The sequence below is a fragment of the Eschrichtius robustus genome, chromosome 14 (assembly GCF_028021215.1).
Source record: "Eschrichtius robustus isolate mEscRob2 chromosome 14, mEscRob2.pri, whole genome shotgun sequence".
Classification (NCBI taxonomy): Eukaryota; Metazoa; Chordata; class Mammalia; order Artiodactyla; family Eschrichtiidae; genus Eschrichtius; species Eschrichtius robustus.
The window spans coordinates 74,350,652-74,370,353 of record NC_090837.1 but is presented as its reverse complement, the minus strand read 5'-3'; the positions used below and the strand labels follow the sequence as shown (position 1 = coordinate 74,370,353).

General features: G+C 46.0%; 1 protein-coding gene and 1 non-coding gene across 5 annotated transcripts in view; both read left to right on the top strand.

The window, feature by feature from the left end:
- Positions 1–19,702, top strand: part of ZBTB7C (zinc finger and BTB domain containing 7C) — a 374,701-nt gene that overhangs the window by 41,043 nt on the left and 313,956 nt on the right. The gene's annotated exons all lie outside the window — the stretch shown is intronic.
- On the top strand, positions 2,048–2,154 carry LOC137777081 (U6 spliceosomal RNA). The gene has a single exon (XR_011076410.1). It is a non-coding gene; the product is annotated as a U6 spliceosomal RNA (small nuclear RNA).

Below are 19,702 nucleotides of genomic sequence, written 5' to 3'. Positions count from 1 at the left end.
AAATGAGAGATCTTCAAGCTCTGACATTTCCAGCTCCACAGGATGGAAACTGAACATCCTAAGGGCCCAGCAATTTTCAGAACACTGCTTTTTCAACTAGAGGCAGGAATACCGGGAGGCATATTGGGAAGTTTCCAGAGGTGGTCTGGGCGTGGCAGAGCTCACCGGTTTTTCCTGGGGCTGCAGAAAATGGGGGGTGTGGGTCTCAAGTGTGGGCCTCTTCCTTCTCTTGCCTCTTTGGGAAATGAACCCCTTTGAGAAATGGGTGAGAGCCACAGGCCATCTCTCCAGAAAAGCACATGGCATGCACAGAACCATGTACCAGACGCACACCCTCTTTTACGTTTAATTTTAGGGGCTCATGGCCTCCCTAAAATGCAGCTGGGCTATCTGCCTGCTTTTCTCTCCCTAGTGGGTTCTGGGTTCCTTTTACAAATCCAGTGCTTGCTCCTGAGCCAAGTTGTGGAAGAGCTTCAGGAGCCAAAGGAAAGCCCTCAGAGGTGTTTGCTTTGACCTCACAAGGGATTGGATGAGACCTCTCTAAAGAGAGGCAGAAAATCAGCGCAAATTTATATGGCGACAGCTGAAGGCACTTGATAGGTGGGGTGTGTGTGTGCTTGTCTGAGAGAGAAAGTTGGGGGGCAATGTGGGTGTATTGGCACTCTTACCTTGTTAACATGTCTTCTGGGAGGGATTCTCTACTTTTTTGTAATTAAGCTTTTTATTTTGAGATAATTAGAGATTCGCATGCAGTTATAAAAAATAATACAGAGGAATCCCTTGTATCCTTAACCTAGTTTTCCCCTTTGGCAATATCTTGCAAAATTATAATACAGTATCACAGTTAGGATATTGATATTGATACAGTCAAGATGCAGAATATTTCCAACACTGCATGGATCTCTCCTGTAGCCCTTTTATAGCCACGGCCACTTCCCTTCTCTGCTCTCATTCTCTACTTAACCTCTGAAAACTAATAATCTGTTCTTCATTTCCATAATTTTATCATTTCAAGACTGTTATATAAATGCAATAATACAGTATATGTGTAACTTTCTGGGATTGGCTTTTTTCACTCAGTGTCATTCCCTGGAGATTCATCCAGGTTGATACATTTACCAGTAGTTTGTTCTCTTTTATTGCTGAGTAGTGTTCCACAGTATGGATGGACCACAGTTAGTTTAACCATTTATGCATTCAAGGGCATCTGGATTCCTCTTTGACTCATTGGTTATTTAGAAGTATGTTGGGGCTTCCCTGGTGGCGCAGTGGTTGAGAGTCTGCCTGCCAACGCAGGGGACACGGGTTTGAGCCCTGGTCTGGGAAGATCCCACATGCCGCGGAGCAGCTAGGCCTGTGAACCACAGTTACTGAGCCTGCGCGTCTGGAGCCTGTGCTCCACAACAAGAGAGGCCGAGATAGTGAGAGGCCCGCGTACCGCGATGAAGAGTGGCCCCCACTTGCCGCAACTAGAGAAAGCCCTCGCACAGAAACGAAGACCTAACACAGCCATAAATAAATAAATAAAATAAAAGAAAAAAAAAAAAGTATGTTGATTTGTTTCCAAGTGTTTAGAGGTTTTCCTGTTATCTTGCCGTTACTGATTTCTAGTTGGATTCCTTTGAGGTCAGAGAACACACTCTATATGAAACAGAGAATGAATTCTGTATGAAAATTCAATTCTTTTGAATTCACTGAGATTTGTTTTATGGCCCAGGATATAGTCTGTCTTGGCATTTGTTCTGTGGGCACTTGAGAAGAATGTACATTCTGCTGTTGTTGGGTGGAGTGTTTTGTAAATGTTGATTAGATTCTGTTGGCTGATGGTGTTGTTGAGTTATTCTATATCCTTGCTGATTGCCTAGTTATTTTATTAATTTTGAGAGAGGAGTGTTGAAGTCTGCAAATATAATTGTGGATTTATGTATTTTTCTTTTCAGTTCTATCAGGTTTCGCTTCACATATTTTGTATCTCTGTTGTTTGGTGCATGTGAATTTAGGATTTCTTGGTGGATTAATCCTTCATCATTATATAATATTCCTCTCTGTGCTCACTTCGGCGGCACATATACTAAAATTGGAACAATACAGAGAAGATTAGCATGGCCCCTGTGCAAGGATGACACACAAATTCATGAAGCGGTCCGTATTTTTGTTAAAATGGTTGTGGTCATTCTATCTATCTCTAATAGTGTCAACAATAAAAATAAAGTTAAAAAAATATTCCTCTCTGCCTCTGGTAATTTTTTCCCCCTGAAGTCTAAATTATCTCATATTGATATAACCATTTTTGCTTTCTTGTGATTAATGTTTATATGATATATACATTTTCATCCTTTTACGTTCAACCTGCCTATATCATTTTACTTGAAATGAATTTCTTATTAACAGAATAGTGGGGCATGTTTTTAAATGATATTTTTATTTAATATTTATTTTTAGATAAATAACAAGGATTTACTGTATAGTACAGAGAACTATATTCAATATCCGGTAATAATCTATAATGGAAAAGAATCTGAAAAAATATATATGTTTAACTGAACCATATTGCTGTACACCTGAGACTAAGACAATATTGTAAATCAACTAGACTTCAATTTAAAAAAAAAAAAAGAAAGAGAAAATCGTCACCAAAAAACAGAAAGTCAGTCTTAATCATGTACATGTCTAACTTATGTGGACTGATCAGATCAAAGATAATTTAGAATATCAATGGCCATTATGGGGAACATTTGAAATCCCCAAACTTAATTTCCTTAAAACTGAATTGGGCTACAATAGCTCAAAAACTTCCAGAACAGAGTTCAATACTTATTTCTATTGGTAGTTTGAGGCTTCCCTATGTTATCAGGAGTCTAAAATTGCCTCACTGAAAAATAAGATTTTAAGATTAATGGGGCAAATAAATTATTAAAGAAAGATAAAATGGCTCCCAAAGCCTTAGGCTCTTCTTCTTGGCTTTTTTGTCTCAAATTCCCCTTTGGCACCATCTTGTCTCTCTCTTTGGCTCCTCATGTCCAGACTCCATCTCCACCACCATCATACTTATTCCCTTCTACACTTCCTATGCCTCTTCTATACCCTCAATTCTCCCATATTAACTTTCTTGCCGAACTTTCCCTTTTCTCTAAAACCCTCCCCACGCTTTTCCTCTGAACTTGTCAGAAGCTTTCCCTTCAAAATTGAGCCTTCTGAGGGTCCAGAGGCTAAACTTTTAATTCCTTGGACCAAAGGTGAATAGTGAGCCATTGTTAAAGATTTTTTTCAAAGTAACTGAAGTTTCTCACAAATTTGCTGAGGAATTCAAACTTATCAACCTGGTTTCTCTGACTTATATCAGCTAGTTCATATGCTTGTCAGGGAATGCCAGGCCCAGCATTGGGTGAAAAACACAAATTGGGAAAATACTGAAAGGTCTCTAGCATTGTAAAGGGGAGACCGACCTGCTAATTTATCATATGATCAGGCTTGGGCAATAGCCAAGTGACTTCGTCAAGCATAAATTGATATTTTTAGATTATTCACATTTAATGTAATTATTGATATTTTAGGGCCTCAGTATGCAATTTTATTTTTATATTTTCTGTTTGTTGTCTCTTTCATTTCTGTTTTCTTTTTCCTGCTTTCTTGTGTGCTACCTAAACATTTTAAAGAATTCCACTTGGACTTATCTATAGTATTTTTCAGTTTATATTTTTCGTATTTTTTTTAGTGATATGTACATTATGTGTACATGACTTAACACAGTCTACTGGTGTCATCATTCTACCAATTCAAGTGAAATATAGAAACCGTACCTCCCTTTATGTCTTTTTACCCTCCTTCTGATTATAATGTAATTGTCTTAAATATTTCCTCTACATTTAAAACATCAGACAGTGTTATAATTTTTGCTTCAACTGTCAAATATCATTTAGAAATTTAAGAGGAGAAATAAGTCAGTTGTATTTCCCTACACTTTTGCTTAAGTGTGTTTCTTCCTTCCCGATATTCCAAGGTTTCTTCAGTTGTTTCTTTTTTCTTTTTTTTCCTAAAGAACTTCTTTTAGCCACTCTTGGGGGTAGGTCTGTTGGCAACAAATTCTCTTAGTTTTCCTTCATCTGAGAATGACTTGATTTCCCCTTCATCCCTGAAGGATATTTTCACTGGATACAGTATAAGATTCTGGGTTGATAGTTCTTTTCACACTTGAAAAATGTTGTGCTACTTCTTTTTGGTCTCCATGGTTTCTGATGAGAAATCTGCTGTCATTCTAATTGTTTTCCCCATATCAGTAGGTGTCGTTTCTCTAGAACTGTTTTCAAGATTTTTTTCTATGTCTTTAGCTCTCAGAAGTTTGACTATGATGTGTCTTGTGGATTTCTTTCAGTTTATTTTGTTTAAGATTCTCTCATCTTGAATCTGTAGGTTTGTGTCTTTTTCCAAATTTGAGAGGTTTTCAACTATTGAGCACTTTTCCAGTCCACCCTTTTTCTCGTCTCCTTTGAGACTCCAGTGACAAGAATGTGAGACTTTTTGTTGTATTACTATAAGTCCCTGAGGCTTTGTTTGTTTGTTTGTTTCAGTCTATTTTCTCTCTTTCTCAGTTTGGATAATTTTTATTGCTCTATCTTGCAGTTCATTGATTCTTTCCTCTGTTCTCTCCATTCTGCTGTTGAACCCATCCATTGAATTTGGTATTTCAGTTAATATATTTTTCATTTCTAAGGTTTCCATTGGTTCTTCTTTATATCTTATATTTCCTTTTTAGATTTTACATTGGTTTCAAACATGTTCATAGTTGCTTGTTGAAACATTTTTATGATGGCTGCTTTAATATCTCTGTCAGATAATTCTAACATCTCTGTCATCTTGGAGTTGGCATTTACTGACTGTTTTTTTTCATTCAGTTTAAGGTTTTCCTGGTTCTTTAAGATGAGTGATTTTTTATTGAAATGTGGACATTTTGGGTAATATGTTTTGAGACTCTAGATCTTACTTAAAACTTCCACTTTGGCTGGCTTTTTTTTTTCAACATGCTCCAGAGGGGAGTTTGGGGGCCCTGGTTTATTACTGCCAGGTGGGGTTGAAGTCCAGGTGTCCCACTCGGCCTCTACAAATTCCTTTCTGGTTAGGAGGGGTTGGAATGCCTAGTTACTGGTCCCCTTGTGACCTCCACTGACACCACAGGGGTTGAGGGTGGCCTCTTTACTGCTGAGCAGTAGTAAAAACCCTGACTCTCCACTAGGCCTCCTCTAATACCACTCTAGTGGGGAGGGGTTAGGGTGACTCATTACTGCTGGGTGGGAGTGGGAGTCAAGGCTGCACTGGGCCTTTGCTAGCATGAATGGGAGTGGGACCACAGTTTTTTTTTTTTTTTTTTGGCAGTGTTTGACTGGATTAGAGAAGTTATTGTATAGAAATTTGTCTTTCTAGGCTTCCCCTTTCCTAGTTTTTTGGCTAGAAAGAACAGGCTTGGGCTTCCCTGGTGGTGCAGTGGTTGAGAATCTGCCTGCCAATGCAGGGGACACGGGTTCGAGCCCTGGTCTGGGAAGATCCCACATGCCGCGGAGCAACTAGGCCTGTGAGCCACAATTACTGAGCCTGCGCATCTGGAGCCTGTGCTCTGCAACAGAAGAGGCCGCAATAGTGAGAGGCCCGCGCACCGCGATGAAGAGTGGCCCCCACTTGCCACAACTAGAGAAAGCCCTCGCACAGAAACGAAGACCCAACACAGTCATAAATAAATAAACAAATAAATAAAAATTAAAAAAAAAAAAAAAGAAAGAACAGGCTTTTGTTGGGGATTTTTTTGTCTGTGCCTATTGATATTTTCAGGTTGCCAGCTTCTTCAGCTCCAAATCTGGGATGTATGAGGCCAAAAGAAAACCCACCATCCAGAAACTTCACCATCCTATCTTCCTCAGGTCCCAAGGTCCCTAGCTAGTTGCTTCTCTTTACCTTTCAGATTCACATGATGTTTGTTTTATGTATAATATCCAGGGTTTTTAGTTGTATTTAGGGGGAGGCATAGGGCAAAGTGTGTCTATTCCATCTTCCCAGAAGTGGAAATCCTCTCTACTTCTTTTTCTTTACTACTTTTTAGCAATATTGAGAATGTAGTACATGTATTTGGGAAAGTTTTAAACAGTACAAAAGAGATACATGAAAAGTTCCCTTTCAAGTCCTGTGTTCTGGAGTGGCCACATGGTTCTTCTACCAGTGGCAGTCACTGTTACCAGTGCTTGTGTGTCCTTTTCAAGAGAGTCTTTGTGTGTGTGTGTGTGTGTTTGTGTGTGTGTGTGTCTGTCTTTCTATACTTGGTAGTGGCACCAACTTAAACTCCATTAACCATGGATGAGAACAGTTATACACACTCTGGTTCAGCAGCACTGTGTATATTTAAGCATATTTGCCAACCTAATATATGAAAAACTGGATTGCATTATAGTTTTAATGTGCATTTCCTGCCATGTGTGAGGATGAGCATCATTTCTGATGTATAAAATACATTTGTGTTTCCTGCTTTGTGGTCTGACAATTTAATTTCTTCTTTATTGTACATTTCTCTATTGGGTTGTTGGTATTTCTTACAGACCTGCACAGGTTTGCACATGCACATTATTTATGTAGCAAGGAAATGTGCCCTATGCCTGTCATATATGTTGCCAATATTTTGTTCCTATTTTTTCCATTTTCTTTTGACTTTATTGTATTTTATGGTATTAGATATTTAAAAAATTTTGAACTCAGATGTAGCCTTTTTAAAAATGACATTTGAATTTGGGTCATGTTTTGAAAGTTCTTCCTAGTTCAAGATTATTACAAATATTCTCCCACATTTTTCTTCTAGATCTTTTCATAGTTGCATCTTTTGTTTAGGTCCTTGATACATGTGATCCAAAATTTTTTTAGATCATTCCTGAATTGTCTCAACACAATTACTTGAAAGGTCTATCTTGTCCCCAGTGGTTTGAAATGCCACCTTGATTTATTGTGGGTCTTCTCTGTGTAGGTGCTTATCTGCTTTGTCAGCAAATTACCAATGGCAGCTGGTGGCCTGGGGAGGCTGTGCTGAGGTGATCTCGGAGCCATCTGCAAGGAAAGAAGCACTTTTGGAGAGGGATAAGGAGCAAGGGTGGCTGATTCTCCCCACCTTGGACTGCTCTGTTTTGGTCTCATGAAAATGGGCTGAGCCTGTTTCAGGGACGTTTTCCAGCCATCTTGCCCCCTGATGGTAAGAGGCCCCTCTGTCTGCTCCTCTTGTAAATCACAGGTCCTGCTCTTCTCTTAAATATCTCCTACATCCACCCCTCGTCCCTATTCCCCTCTTCTGTCCTTGACACCTCTTCACTTCAGGCCTTTACTATTATGGCCTAGTTTTTGAGTACCCTCCTAAATGTTTGTTTTAGTTATCTCTTGCTACCAAGCAAATCAACACAAATTTAGTTGCTTGAAACAACACACATTTATTATCTCATAGACTTATTATTGCTGTGGACCACGAGTCCTGGCACATCTTAGCTAAGTCCTGGCCTTCAGGGCTCTCATGAAGCTGCAATCAAGGTGTCATCCAGGGCTGGGTTCTCATCAGGAGGCTCAATTGGGGAAGGATCCATTTCCTTTTTCATGTGGTTGTTGTGGCTGTGGGATTCATGGAAGCTTGCTTCATCAAAGCCAGAAAGGGAGAAAGAGTGTCTCTAGTGCCCGGTTACTATCAAAATGGAGCAAAATAATGTAACGTGATTGCAGGAATGACATCCCATCATCTTTGCCATATTGTACTGGTTAGAAGTCATACCACGTTCAAAGGTATGATCACCCGGAGGCAGGTCTTGTGGGATGCCCTTGTGGGAATCTGTCCTCCACATGGGTTGTTTTCTACTCTAGTCCACACTTCACTGTGGAGCCAGATTAATTTTCTTAAAGCACATCCCTGACCTTACTAGTCTTCTACTCAAAAGTCTGCATTAGTTAAAATTCATACAAAATGTTCTTATATTAGCATTTAAGGCTTTCTCCAGGAGCTGTCTGGCAGTTATCTGTCAAAATTGCCAGTGCACAAAGCCTTTGACCCAGACTATATCCCAGATCTCTACTCCCACACAAGTGAAATAATGAATGCACAAATGTAAGCACTGCAGAATTGTTAGAAATAACAAAAGATTGGAAACAACCCAAATGGGAGGGGCTGGTTGAATACATTACTGTGCATCCAATCAGTGGAATACTACACAGCCACAAGATGGACGAGGCAGCTCTTTATAAATTCATGTGGAGTGATCTACACCAGTGATTCTCAGAGCGTGGTTCCTTGACCAGCAGTATCACCTGAGAACTTGTTGGAAAGAAACAAAGAAGAACTACAAAAACAACCCCCAAATAATTTACAAAATGTCAATAAGCACATACATGCCAACAGTTACTTTAAATGTAAATGGAGTAAATGCCCCAATCAAAACACAGAGTGACTGAATGGATACAAAAACAAGACCCCTACATATGCTGGGAAAGTGACTTTTCACTGTATATCCTTTTGTACCTTTTGAATTTGAACCACTTAATGTATTACTTATGTAAAATATTAAAATACAAAAGCCCCATCCGTCAGACCTCATTAGCTTTCTCTTTCACCTCTCACATGGCCTGTTCACACCAGTCAGACTTGCCTCTTCACTATCCCTTGGGTTAGGGTCGCATTTCCTGGCCATGGGCCATCGCTTATGTACGTGCCCCCAACTGGAATTCCCTTTACTCTTCTCTGTGTAATTAAAGCCAACTCAAAGGCCAGGCCCAGATGCCGCCTCCTTTGGGGATTTGCCTGACCCCCGCCCTGCAGGCAGGATTAACTGGCACTTCTCCTCAGCTTCCCCAGCCTGTGCCTTTCTTCTGCCCACTGCCTGGCTGTCTTCTTTAATAGAATGGCAGCTCTCTGCAGGCAGGGACTCGGCCTCACACATCATTGTGACCTTAGCACCCAGCATAGCCTGCAAGTTGATACCTAAGAATCTTTTAGTGAATAACTGAGTGAGCAAGTGAATGATGGACACAGCGATGGGGACGTAGGGACACAGGGTGAGCTGGAGAGTGAACAGACCTAAGAGTGGGAATTGTCAGAGAGGAGAAGAATGAATCTGGGCAGGAAAGATGGGGAGAGGTTGCGGGGAGAATCTGCTGGTGCCTGGGCTTTCTGCCGGCTTAGGTTGGGGGATGAGCCATCATCAGTGCCCTGGGGGGTGGGGTGGGGAGGACACCTTGACCTGGGGGCCCACGAGATTCATTTCGTTTTATTGGAGGGGGGAGTTCTTTTAAAGATGCAGATGAGCTTTGGAGGGGCAGTGATTGAGGGGTAGAATGTGTGCCTTAAAAAGACCTCACACAGACTGGCAGAAGGGCAGGCTGCCCTCCCAAGGGGGTTATTTTGATTACAGCCAAGTCGAGGTGAAGTTATTTTTTAATATTAAAAAGAATATGCCCCCCCATGGCCACTCTGTCCCTAACCTCCCTCCATCTCGAGAAAGCATCTGACATTTCCTGCACATTTTAACTTTCTAACCGAATAATGAAATAATCATATTGGCTCCTCAGTCACAGGATTCATTTTCTCTCATTCCTGGGCTTCAAAATTCATCTCATATTTTAATCTGTTTTGAGCTCTTTTCAATTGCCTTAGAGATAGAGCCAAAGGTTCCTTGAACTCCTATTGCCTGCCGTTTGGTTTTGCTTCCTGTGGGGTATTCTCTTTAATAACACGGTCTGTCCTGCAGCAGCGGCAGGAATTCTAGGGCGGTTGGGGCTGGGCCTCACACTTCGTGGCTTCCTGACAGTAAATTAATGCCCACATTCCGACTCTGGGCATTCTCATTTTCTGCCTTCCTCTTGAATGGTACCCTCCCTTCTCAATTGTATTAATGTTTAAAAGCCCAGCCTCCCATAGAAATTCTCTCCCAACTACTCTAGGCCGTGTGATCCTTCCCTCCTCTGAGCATCAAGTAAACACACAAAACACAACGGCAATAACAACCAGCATTTCGGAGCCTAAATATCTTTCAGGCACATTCTGAGCACTGTTATGGGTTAATTCATTTGATTCCACACTCTCCTCTAAGGTAGCATTAGTTTTAGTGTCCCCATTATTTTGATGAGTAGACTGAGGTAAAGAGAGAGTCCATAACTTGTCCAAGCGCTGCAACACACCTAAGGTCAGTTTCATGCAGTTGAACTCTTGGTTTTCCTGTTTCATGTGTGCACGTCATAGCTTCCCAACCAGACAGCAGGCCCTCAGGGTGGGCGCTGCACCCTTCTAGGTGCTGTGCGAGGTGGTGTCATCGTAAATACTTGTTGGTTGTTTGAGCTCCTTGTCTCATGAAAGACCAGAGAGGGCGCTGGTTTGGAGCAGGAGGCAGGGGGCCGTCTGTACCTTTCTTAGAGCCATTTGGGGTGGTAGGTGGAGTTGCTTGAGAACTTACCCACGCTTCTTGTTTGGGGTAGGGAGTGGCAAAAGGACATGGTGTGGTGCAGGTGGCAAGGCTTCTCCTTGGGGGCATGAAACCATGTGTGCTGTAGCATTGTTGGAGAGAGTTGGGTGCCCATCAAGGAGCACGCTGTGACTCTGGGGAGAGACGAGCTCACTGCCAAGGGTCCCCCTTATGAAAATGAGAAGGGCCCCTATGTGGGAAGTCCTTGGCAGTGGGGAGGGACCAGAGTCAGCTCTCTGTCCCAGGGGTTCCTCTCTGGCACTGGGGTCTGGTCCTTCAGTTGGGTTGTCTTTGTTCCATAAAGATGACAACCCAGGCAGGCATTTCACCTCTTCAAGTCTCAATTATCTCATCTGTAAAAGGGGGAGAAATACCCAAACCTGCCTTCCTTGTGGCAGAGCACTGGGGAGGGCAACTGAGAGTGTACGCATCAGGAACAAAAGCTTCATGGCAGGTAGGACTGGAGTTACATCATTGGAGACAATTTCTCTCTGGGTCTCTCTTCCTGACATACTGTCTGATGGACCTGTATGTTTGTCCAGACTTGTTAAATCTGTGTAGCTTCGGCTTCTCCCTTTCTGTCCCTGGCACCTCGCATGAGCTCTTCTGGGGCTGTCTTTTCCTCCACATCAGGGTTCTGAGAACTCTCTGTGCAGTTGAATCCCCTGGATGCTTCTGATGCCCGAGGCTTACCCCCAGAGGTTCTGACCCCATGGTCTTGGGCGCATCCTGGGCTTGGTATTTCTTAAAGGCTTCCCAAAGATTCCAGTGTGCCCCTGCATTGAGACCTACGCTCCACAGCATGCTGAGGCACAGGGCATGAATGGAGAGAAGAGAGAGGAGAGAGGGTCTATCAGAATCTCAATGTTCCTAGTAAAAATTTTTGAAAATCATGTTTGTTAGATGCTATGTTTTAGGCCTGATACTGAATGTACTTTGCAAGGTCAAATAAAATTGAGTACATTAAATTTTTATATTTAGCAAAAGACTGTACAGGTGAGTTAGCATGAATCCCCTCTGGGATCTGAGGGTTGAGACCCTGGAGGAGCTGGGAAGCAGGGGGCAGCAGCAGACCTGGATCCGGGAAGCCTGGTTACCAAGGCTGACTCCATCACTCACTTGCGAATATTCACACCTATCTCACAGAATCATTGTGAGGGGCAACGAGATCACTCATGAAACCCTTTTTGAGAAACCAGTATTTCTGTAGAAATAAAAATATTGCATAAAAGCAATTGTGTTTTGTATTCTGTCGACTGTGACTCTCTGGACATCATTCTTTAGGAGTTCTGCCTGACACGGGGAGACCAGATGTCCCAAATTCCCGGTCTCCCACGCAGGTTTACCCCACCATGTGCATTCCAGACCTCATCCACTCCTGGCACCGCTGACCAGCCCTTCCCCTCCCCAGCTGCCGTCTTCAAATTCCATCGCCCTCCACTGGCTTCTTCCCCTCCGGACAGAAACATATCCCTCTCTCCCACAGTAAAAAGAAAATACACCTGTGACCCTTGGGCCCCCTCTTCCTTCCACCTTTGCCTTACAACTAGGTTTCTGGGACATGTAACTCATGTGGAGACTCCCCTTTCCTCACTCCCTTCTCCCTCTGTTCTGGCAGAGGCCACCCATTTCCCATGGCCGCCAGCTACTCCATCCTTGTCTACCTGAGGTCTCTGCCGTAGGTGCCCTGTGGACCACTCCCTTCATGACACACTCCCCTTCCTCTGGCTCCCTCACCTCCTCCCTTCCCCTCTCACCCTCACCCTCAACTTTGCCTGATCACCTAACCTTAGGGATTCCATTTCCTAAATATTTCTCATACCTGTAGACTCCCTTCAGTGCCCACCACCCCTACCTTGGTTCAGCCCCTCTCTCACCTGGACTACCTCTCACCTGGCCTATTGGTCCAGCCTCTTAAGGTGTCCTGACCTCCCTCCCCGGCTGCCTCTGCCCTCCAGGGTCAAGTTTAATACAAAGCCCTTTGTGATGTGGACCTTGCCTACATCTCCAGATGCATCTCTTCCAACTCTTCCTTTCACATGTGCATTCATTCCCCAAATCTGTCCTGGTGCGTCATGGCTCTGGGGTTTTACATGTCTTGTAACATCCCCGTAAAACCTTCCCTGCCCACCACTGCCCGAACCTCATGCTGGAAAAATGTTCATCTTATAAATCCCAGCTCAACTGTCAGATCCCTCAAGGAGCCTCCCCTGGTTCCTCTGTTCCATCCCCCAGTGGGCTTAGTCTCACCTTGCCTTGCTCTGGGCCCTCCGCTGCTCAGTCATGCTGCTTTCAGAGCTCTCCTCACACTGCATTATGCATGTAGCAAGTGCTTCCCCAGACCTGGAAGCTCCTTGAGAGAAGGGTTCACGGCTGGCGCGCTCTCTTTCAAGTTCTTGCTCTCAGGTATGCAGAGCCCGGTGCAGAGTTAGCGCTCAACAAATGTTTGTAGGATTGAATTGAGTTGATTGATCTGCAAAGAACAACTCGGAGTATCTTGACAGGTCATAATGACTTCTGAACACTCAAGAAATGCCATTGTCCCTGTATTCCAATGCTTGGAAAAGTAGTTATCCTCATATGGGATCGATTGCTGATTCACAGTTAGCGAGGATCTTGGCTTTTCGACCCTCCGCCATGTTCTGATCTCTTCAGACAGCAGGGAGCTTCCTCCATGAAGGCCCCATTCACAAACAGTTCTAGGTACACGCACATCGTAGGATGCTGTGACTGGGCCTGTGGAAGCAGCCAGAGCACTCGAGCTCTGAGCCAGGGAGAAACGTCAGTGTCCTGTATGTTTTTCTGGATTCTTTTTCCTACAACTACATCCCCCTGATGATAAGCCCCTCCAGAAGGGCAGTGGTCACTCCCTCTGCCCCACTCCCACCATCCACCTCAACACAGATGTTTTCTTGCTCCTGTTTTGTACCACTCATGGCTTCCTTTCCAAGGTCTCTCCCACCCTTCCCTCTTGGGGAAAAAGGGAAAGGATGGTTTTTTATAGTCACAAAGCATCCTTGCAGAACTGATGTCACCAGCTTTTGATGGGTTTCAAGGGGCTGTACTTGCAGGGCAGGCCTTCTCTGGCCTCCTTTTATATCTTTGAACTCTTGTTAAACTCATTCTTGAAATTTTCCTTTGTACATTCTGCCTGGGTCACTCTCACAGTGGTATCTAGTGTCCCATCATGTTGCCATCACTATAAAACCTTTAACTGCCTGTTATACCTAAAAATGTGTTATGTTATATAGTGGAATGTTGTTATATATATTGTAAGATTGTAATATTATATGTTGTAATAATGTCTGTCCCCTGTCATTTTCTTTGAAATTCACGTTTTGATCGTCTTCATAGTTTCCTCTTTCTAAACCTGCTCTGAAAGCTTTCCTTTATCCTGGAGTGAAAATGACAGATACCAGGAGAAAGCTTGGCTTCTCACAGTGGAGGGAAAGGGAGGAAGCTCGGGTGCAGGAATATCAGGCATCAGCCCTGGGGAGCTGTGGGTGTGCGTCTGCGGGTGGGGTGGTCATCAGCTTTCTGTCTTCTGGCCCTGAGCAGCATTGTCCTTCCTGTACCCTTAGTTGTGGGGCAGGGTCACGAGACGAGGTCTGGCCAGTAGGGTGTGGATGGCGTGTGATGGGTTTCGCCTCCAGGTTGGAGCATTTAGTTACCTGCGCAAGGCCCTCCAGAGCTGGCAGGACAGTCGGCCACTTTCGAGACCGTGGCTCCTGCAGCAGCCTGGAACCCCGAGTGACTGCGACAAGCCCAGTCTGCGGTGGCTGGTTGTTACCGCAGCATGACCTGGCCTGGCCAGACTGGCCGGGAAATTGGTTCTATGCCTAGAACAGTTGTGCTTTGTGACAGCAATGTAAACTGTGTGCCATTTGCTTGGGGCACATATGAAAGTGAAAAGAGCGGAGTGTAGGTGCTCATGAACCACGAGCCTGAGATACACTTCCGCTGTCTCAGGCCACAGAGAGGTTGGGGTTGTCTGTACTGCTGGAGTCTCTGACTGATGTGGGCAGGTGGGGAGGGCCAGAGCAGGATTGGGTGGGGCAACATGTGAGTACCAGTGAGACCTGCCTGGAGCCCCGCCAGCTCTGATCTTGGCAGGCAGTCACCTCTGTGCCGTGGGGGAAGGCCAGTCCTGTGTCCCGCAGCCCCGGGGGCACCCATGGGGATTCCCCGGACCCTGTGACCCAGAGACCGAGCAGGCTTGTTTTCTCCTTGGAGCTCTTCTTTGTCTCTGTTTCGTTGTCACCCTTTCTCTGTGACAGCGTCAGGGCTCTGGAGAGGCAGAGGTGAGAAAGTGTGAGCTCTGTGTCCCGTTTCCCAGCTGTGGGGCGTTGGCTCTGAGCAGAATCCACAAGACAGTGAAGTTTGTCCCTCTGACCCCACTGCCCCAGCCTCTACCCCTCGTCGCCCTGACCTCCTCTCCGGGCAGCTCTCTACCTGTTCTGCAGGTGGCTGTTTGCTTCCCCCCAGAATGTGTACGTTCTCTAGCCCTCCTGGGACAGGTCTGCCAGTGTGTTTCAAGGTGACATTCTGGTGATCTGGTAGATTAATCTCAGCGCATCTGCTGAGGAGGAGTGCAGGCTGCCTGGGGTGTCATTCACTCCTCAAATGGTTACTGAAGCTCCCCCGTGCCCAGCTCTGAGCACAGTCCTAAAGGGTGGGGGGGGGGGTGGGGAAAGGGGGGAGGGGGGGACTCACGACTGTGGCTGGGCCCCGCCTCTAGACCCTTGCAGTTCAACGGGGGAGGGCAGGGCTAAGCCGGTGGAGGGTTTAGAAGTGTGGTGCAGGGTAATGTGTGTTAGGAGCTCCGGGTGGGATCCAGGCCATGAGTAGGGGACAAGGGGATGGCGAGAGTGCTCTGTGGTCTGGGATAGTCAGGGAATGCCAAGTCACTGTCCTGGGGCCTCAGTTTCCCCATCTGTCAAGTAAGGAAGGTGGGTGTGTGCATTGCTGTTTAGATTGCCTGATGATAAGAATTTCCAGGGAAGCCTGCTCAGCTCCAGGACTCCCAGGCCCCTCCTAGAGATTCAGAGTCTGTGGGTCTGGAGTCGGGCTGGGAACGTGGCTCTTTATTTCTTGTCTGACCTCCCCTGCCACCCCCAGTTCCGCCCCGGGAGCTGGGATGCTGGGGGCTTAGGGGGCAGGCTGTGAAGGGTACGGGGGACTTTGAGGGGGCCTTCGAGATGCCTAGCTCCACGTTGGAAAGGCACTTACCACAGCTGGGGCAGGTCACTCGGTAGGGAGATGAGGACACGGTTGAACTCTAGCTGGTTGCTGAGTGATTAGTGGAACCCGGGAGGGTTTGTTGACCAGGATGCCCTTTGGAGGAGAGCTGGAGGCAGCCCGAGTGCTCGGCGCTGTTTGCGTTCGGCCTCGACCTGATAATGCTTCAGGCTGCTGGGAAGGCTTTCTGAGCGAATTGACTCTGTGATTCTTTAGGCCAAACGTGGGAGGTAGGTCCCCACAGGAGACCAATGAAATGGGCGGCCCTGATTGGGCCAGCTCCTGTCCTAGGTGGAAAATGCTGCTAATAATTCAGCAAACCCAGCAGGGTGCACTGAGGACCCTGTACCTCGGTGGTTCTCAAACTTCCTGTGCCTCAGAATTGCCTGGCGGGCTTGCTAAATAGGGTGCTGAGCCCCACCCCCAGAGTGTCTGATTGCGGGGAGGGGCGGGCAGAGAATTTGCATTTCTAGCATGTTGCCAGGTGCTGGTTGCTGCTCCCCGGACCACGCTTTGAAAGCCACTGCCAAATTCTCAACCCACTAGCGTAGGGGTGGGGGTGATATCTACAGACTCAGGACCCAGTCACTCCCCCCAGGCCACTTCTACTCCAACTGGGGACCTATTCGCACCCCCCCAGATCAAGGGAATACGAGGTAGTGAGTGTCAGAGTACTGGAGTGATCCCAAGATGATGGGCACCGGGGAGGCTGCAGAGGGGTGTGCAGTCAGGGGAGAGGCCTCCTGTGGCTGAGAGGCCCTGAGGGTGGACAGACCTGGAACACTGTGCTGTGCACCGCACACCTATGACCTAGGAAGGGAGTGGCGCCCCCTGGAGTTGTGCAGTGCGGTTGCTCTAGCAAATGAGAGGGTCCTTGCAGCTGGGCCAGTGTGTAGGGGCACAGACTGGGAAGCCCAGAGTAGGCCTGGGGCCCAGTATAGAAGCCAGGGGCCGAGTGGATTCCTACCAGGGGCAGGAAGAAGAGAAGGCTTTATAGGAGCCGGCCCGTGGAAGGTCTGAAATGCTCGGGTGAGGAGTTCAGACTTTATTCCATGGTGAACTGGGAACAGATCAACAGTAGTTTGGCTCCCCAAAGCAGACATCTGGAAATTGACTCTTAAATTTTGAAAAACAGATTTTCAGTAGTAGCTCATGGCCGATCCGTGTGACATGATTTCAAGGCTGAATCTCAGAGCCTTCTCTCCTCCCCCCACCACTAACCCCGCACACTGTTTCTTCCTCACAGTCCTTGAAATTTCACTGTTAGAGATTATATCCCTTTGTTCAAAATATTACCCTCTCCAAGAGGCTCGTCTCATGAACCAGGAATGCCCAAGAAGGAAAGTAACTAACATTAGCATGCTATGCTAGGTCACCTTAGAGGAAGTTGACATGGCAGTCTTCTTCTCCAAGAGCCAATGGCAGGGGACATAGGACAGGTAAGCTTTGACAAATGTGGAAGCAGAGGTAGGGTACAAAGGCCAGGTGCAGTCAGAGAGGAGGCATGAGGCACAGGGGGTTTAGGGAAAGCGTTCCGAGGCTTTCCCTAGAGAATGTCAACAGGAATGATCTCTGGGTGCTGTGAGGTGGGGGGCCTGGAAGCTGATAGCATAGGAAGGTATCCGTGTGCTTGGTAGGCTCACAGTAGCTCAGTCCAATTTGGTCCCCCATCTCCACTCCTTTATGTGGAACACTGAGGGGAGTGTACAGCTATCAATACATTTCAGACCCAACCCTGACACAGCAGCCTCCTCCTCTCCTGTTTAACTAGCCAGAATGGCTGACATTGGTTCTAGATTTGCAGTCAGGAAGCAGGAAATAGCTGTGTTTCTCAAGTCATCTTCCCAAGTCCATTAGATACCTATACTCTGAAAACCGGGTGGGAAGAGAAACTTTACTAATTGTATTTGGGGATGACGAGCTGATGAGGAGGTCTCAGGTGAGTCCTTTTGCCAGGTGATTAATTACCTCCTTATTTTCCTGTTCTAAAGTCAAGTTTTTCCATATAAGATGGTCTGTAAGTGGGAACAGGGTATACCATGCATATAAAGCTCCAACAAGAACCTGTCATGAACAAAGTCATTAATTGTGTTCATGTTGAGATTGATTATGGCAGCCTAACACGACTGTTTGTAGAAAGTTAACATTTTTGCCCACAGGTGTGAATTACACAGGTGTATTCCTAGGCAATCCCACCCTCAGACACTGCTTTTATAGAATGCCTATATCTGAGAAACTGAGTCTGATTTCTGTTACAAATATTGAGTTGTTCCACACAATTCACTGAAGGAAGGAAATTGGAAGGCCCAGGAGGTGGCTTGGAGTGCAGATGAAGCCTTTTTTGGGGGGAGGGAGGGGAACACAAGAGGCCAGCACTGTGCCTTCATCTCTATCTCTCCCACCCATGCTGTGATGGAAAATGTGGGGATGGCCTTTGGGCCCGACCACTTCCAGGCTGCGTGATGACTGTGGGCAGGTCATGCAACCATTCTGCTCCTCGTTGATACTAATGTTGACCTGAAGTCATCATGAGATAACTGAGAAGATGTACACGGCGTGCCCAGGACCTGGTAGGTGCCCTCTCTGTGCAGCCAGCTCTGTCCTGCTCCCTGTGTTGCCATAAAGGCCCATGGCCCAGCCCTTCGAGAAAGGCCCTGAGTGCATTTCCTGGAAGCGCCTAGATTAGAGTCGTTAAGTGATTTTAACATCAAAGATACACGGAATTGGAGGAAATTGGGGGACAGGGACTCTTCTACAGCCCCGCAGAGGGTCAGAGGCTGAGCCCAGCCTGCAGCCTGCCTACCTCCCCAACACTGCTGGTTACAACGAGCCTGGGGAAGCACATTTATCAGTCAACACAGCTGGGGAAAGCGACAGGATTAAAGAAGGAGGAGGGTTTCTGCACAGCTAGAAGCTGTGGTTTTAGGCAATGCTGGGTGCATCTGTGATAAACAGAACACTATTTGGAGTTAGAACACCTGGACACCACTGTCAGCTCAGCCCCTTGTAGTCGGTGTGGTTGTGGGCTTGAGCTCTCTGCACCTCAGTTTTCACATCTGTATACTGGGTATGACTGTCCTTTCCTATATCCCAAGGTTGCTTTGAGGATCAGGAGGCACTGGATAGGAAGCTCCGTGTAGACTGCAAGACACAGCAAAAGCAAAGGATTATTGTTATATCAGTTTCTATTTCTGTATTGCTTTTAGTCTTCCAGAGAACTTTCTCATCTTTTCTTACTTAATGTACAACAGCTGTGCGAGGTAGGCAGGGCCGATGGGAGGACTCTCACATACAGATGTCTAAGGCTGGTTGATGGCTTGTCCGAGGCCATCCCTGAGAGCTGGGGGTGAGGAAGGCCTGGACCCCAGTCCTCCCAACACAGAGATCATAGCTTTTTAGCTCACCTTCGATCTTTTTTTTTTTTTTTAACAATTCTTTTAAAAAATTTATTTAGTTATTTATTGTGGCTGCGCTGGGTCTTAGTTGCAGCGCATGGGATCTTCGTTGCGGCATGTGGGATCTTTAGTTACAGCATGCGGACTTCTTAGTTGTGGCATGCATGTGGGATCTAGTTCCCCGACCAGGGATCGAACCCAGGCCCCCTGCATTGGGTGCGTGGAGTCTTACCCACTGGACCACGAGGGATGACCCTCACCTTTGATCTTTTTTTTTTTTTAACATCTTTATTGGAGTATAATTGCTTTACAATGGTGTGTTAGTTTCTGCTTTATAACAAAGTGAATCAGTTATACATATACATACGTTCCCATATCTCTTCCCTCTTGTGTCTCCCTCCCTCCCACCCTCCCTATCCCACCCCTCTAGGTGGTCACAAAGCACCGAGCTGATCTCCCTGTGCTACGTGGCTGCTTCCCACTAGCTATCTGTTTTACGTTTGGTAGTGTATATATGTCCATGCCACTCTCTCACTTTGTCACAGCTTACCTTTCCCCCTCCCCATATCCTCAAGTCCAATCTCTAGTAGTTCTGTGTCTTTATTCCCA